The sequence below is a fragment of the Lactuca saligna genome, chromosome 7 (genome assembly GCF_052625555.1).
Source record: "Lactuca saligna cultivar CGN05327 chromosome 7, ASM5262555v1, whole genome shotgun sequence".
NCBI lineage: Eukaryota > Viridiplantae > Streptophyta > Magnoliopsida > Asterales > Asteraceae > Lactuca > Lactuca saligna.
The window spans coordinates 171251738-171256250 of NC_136423.1; positions in this window are offsets into that span (position 1 = coordinate 171251738).

Genomic DNA, 4513 nt, shown 5'->3' on the forward strand with positions numbered 1-4513 from the left:
TTTTCAAAGGCATGTTTCGATCTCGGATGTGCCCTCCAGGTTTTGTGACTGGGATGCCGAGGATCACAAAACGAGGTGTGAAGTAACCATGCAAATCACTTGGTACCCTTAAAGTTTATCACTCAACCGATGTGCCGGTAAACCACACACGCTCCACCGATACTATAATAAACCTTAAGTCACCCTTTACCTACCTTGTTAAGTCCAAGTTAGTGTGCCGGTTAACCACACACGCTCCACTAACGACTCAGACAAAGTGTAAAGTGTAATTTCATGGATTAGCACCTTATTCACATTTTTCCTAAAGTAACTAAGATTGGGAATTTAATAAACATTTAGTTACTTTATTATATTCATCATACTTTGAATGAGAATTTATAAGTCCTTGTCTTACCCGTTCGGCTAACGACCCTCCACCAGTCAAGCAAGCGGTGGGTGAGAATATACACCCATTAAGTCACCATTTTATAGGCAACAACCTTATACCCACCTTATAGACCGGCTTCGTGAATGAGGCGTAGTAGCGGTAAGACGACTTTATTCTTATACATATATATATAATTATTATAATATAAGTATAAGGGTTGAATTTTAACTTTTAAAATTCTAGGGGTTGGAACTAAAGTTTTAACTTAACTTTACTTGTTCCAAAACTTGAGGGCAAGTTTTGTAACTTTCAAAACTTTTCATTTCTTGTAACTTATGAGTTTAATAGAGTCATAAAATGAAGACTCTTCATTTTTATAACTCTTGTGTTTTCTTAATGGTTTTTAACTCAAGTGTGACTCTTGGTTTTCCATAACTTAAGGATAAGTTATGAACTCCATTAAAACACATTATGATCAAGAATTAAACTACCAAATAGGTTACAAATAATTCCTATGATCATCTAAAACATCATAAGAACAAGAACATGAATATGAACATAATCAAAAATTACATAAAACTTTGTAATTTTGATAACTAGTTGTTGTAAATGAATTAGCAAAACATTACACCACCAAAAACAAGTTTACATTTACTAAAACAGTTTAGGGTAATGTTTCTAATTCATTTTCCAGCAACTGAATCGAAATTCTGCACTCATTCGACCCTACTCGCCGAGTGTATGAACATGACTCGCCGAGTTGGTTGAAGATACACATGGACTCGACGAGTCCCCCCTATGGACTCGACGAGTCCGATCGCAGACAGCAAATTTTCGATTCTGTTTTCAACTTTTAAGAACAAATAAGAACAAACAAGCCTAGGCTCTGATACCACTGATGGGTTTTGAGCATTCTAACACTTCCTAAGTGTACATGCAACCCTAATAACCTTGGATCTATGTTTGTCTAATTTGTCATGCAAAGTTGAATTCCAAGGTTATATCCTATCTAGCATACATGGGGAATAATTTTAACATAAAGTATAGATAGAATAACTTACCTTGTTGTTGCTTGTGTTCCTTGAAACCTTGTGAGCCTAGCACCCCAAGTGTGATGCCTCAAATGCTTCACACAACACCAAATGCTCTTGGAAGAACTTATGAGAGAATACTCACTTCACAAAATCGGCCAAGCCCTCTATTTCTTTGTGTGTATGTGTGTAACCGATTTGGGAGGAGATCATATTACTTATATAGTGTTGACACATCTAGGGTTAAACCCTAATGTGTCATGACTCTTCATTTCCATGACCCATGGGTTTGTAACTCCCATGGAGCATCCTATGGGTGGAACCCAACTTGATGATCCATGGAGCCTTTTAGCCCACTATACAAGATATGGATGATTTACTTAATCAACCCATATATTTAATTAGTTATCTTTTGATCACTTAATTAATTCTAAATTAATTCTTGATCAAACTAATCAAATAATATTATTAATATATTAGAACTTATAATATATTAATAATCTCCAAGCGTTATTTCTCTCATTTAGTCTATCCAATTGCATGGTGCCATGCAACCCAAATGGACCATGCCGGGTCGGGTCAAGTACATACCAGAAATAGTTATGGACTTAGACACCTTATCCAACAATAAGACAGTTAACAAATGGATTTTTGCTATATAAAGCATGGAAAATAACAAAATGTTATAATCAAAGTACATCCATTACATACAAACATTTAGATAAACTATGTTAAGTATAATTTATGTACATTACTACTACTACCCTTGTTTTGATGAACTATAATAGGTATAGTTTATGATACATTACATAATACATACATTTGAAAAATGGTACATTCATGGAAAGAGAGTTTTCATTACACAACACGTAATTATGTTAATGACTTTGTGAGACATTCGCTTCAATTTACCAATAAGTATTGTATTCTAACCAGAGTCTCTTGGAGGGAGAGCGTGATAGTTGTATATAGATCTATATTGGGTTTAACAAACCCACACCTGAGATGCATGCAACAACTAGACCGGCAAGTCTGAGGTGACAAATATCATAACATTTTTTATGCCTGAAGAACATCGTTTCAGGCCACCTAGGTCATAACATGGTTATAATAACTCACACTTAGTATTAACAAACATAGAATTTACAGGGATTTCATTGAAATCAAATGAGTTTATGTCGATTTAAACTTGCATTGTTTTACTATAAATATGATAAATTAATTGTACATTCCGGTCTTTGGGTTTTAAGACTACATTTATATATTAAGGAAAATATTGGATTTTCTGGAACGAACATTACTTTTACAAGAAAAGGTTTTCATAATTGCATACAAAAACTTATGAACTCACCATCCTTTGTGTTGACACATTTTTCAAACAACTTGTATTCTCAGGAAATCACTAAACAGGTAATCAAGTGCTTTTGAGGATGGGACGTTAAGGCGTCAAACATTTTACATTTTGTCAACATATTGTAATTGATTTGGAAACATGTAATTCATAAAATGATGTAAGTCTTTCAATTATATATACATTGGTTGTGTTTACCTTAATCACTATGGCCATTGTTGTTATGATACTTTACATGAAGTCCTCCACCTCCGGACGTTTCCACCATCCTTGGTTTGGGGGTGTGACATAAAAAGAGTTTACTACCATGGGTTTACGGCCAAAGGGAGTTTACAACCGTAAACTCATGGTCAAACATGCATAAGTGTTTGTTTGAAGGCTAGGGAAGCCTGAGGGACTTTTGCTCTACACAAGGATTAGAAAGACCCACTCATTGGAGAGTGTTGAGGTGCCTACGGCCCATGGGAGTTTACTCCTGGCCATAAACTCTCTAAATAGTCACATTTAGGGTCTTAAAGGTAAGGGGTCTCAATGTTTAAAGTGTTCTAAGATTAAGCAAGAGTTTAGATGTGTTTAAGGTCTACAATTTGACCATACTTGGAATTTACAGCCGAGGGTGTTTACTCTTGGGCCGTAAACTCTCTAAATGATGAGTTTGGTGATGTTTTCAAGGCTTTAATCATGATTCCTAAATAGATATCAAGTGTAGGGAAGAGTACTTACGATATAGAGGCTTGAATTGGTTGATCTTGGCCAAGAACACTAGTGTGTGTTCTTGGTGTTCTTGGTGAAACTTGAAGATCTAGAAAATGGAATGACTTCATGAATGGAATCATGTATTGACACTAGATAATGAGATGTATCAACAAATCAAGGAAGAATACTTACAACTTTTGAAGATCTAAGATGAAATGTTGGAATGGAGAAAATTTGGACAAGGAAACAAGGAATGAGAAAAATGGCCAAGACTTATATATATAAGAGTGAGTTTACGACTCACTTGGAGTTTACGGCCGTAAACTCTAAGTGTTGTGGCATTGAACTCATGGCGGTGATGGTTAAGGCTTGTATGATGTCCAATGGCTCTAGCAGGTACTTTCTAACACTTATTCCTAAAGTGTACTAGGCTCAGAACACTCAAACAGACTCCAAATTGTTCTAAATGATAGCAGGAGCGAGTCTGTTACTGAGTTGAGTTAACTAACTGAGCTTTCAAAGCAAAAAAAAATCAGGTTGTCACACAATCCTACTTTCATTGCTATGGGAGGAACCATGGTCTTTCATAAGTTATTATGATCCAACCACAGTATTTCCTATCAATGCTGTGATCCAACCAAAGTTTTCCTATCTGTGATGTGATCCAACCATAATCTTCCTATCAATGTTATGATCCAATCACAGTCTTCCTATTGGTGTTGTGGTCCAACCACAGTCTTCGTGTTAGTGTTGTGATCCAAACATGGTCTTCCTATTGGCATTGTGATCCAACGACAGTCTTTATATCTGTGTTGTGATCCAACCATAATCTTCTTATCAGTGTTGTGATCCAACCACCGTCTTCTTATCAGTGTTGTAATCCAACCACAGTCTTCCTATATGTGTTGTGATCTAACCATAGTCTTCCTATCAGTGTTTTGATCCAACAACATTCTTTCATACAAATCATAAATTCATATGTAGTGAGGGATCAGATAGACAGTCGACAGGTGACCCACCTAAGAGAGAACAATTAGACAAGAACATCATAACCAGGTTTCTTTATTT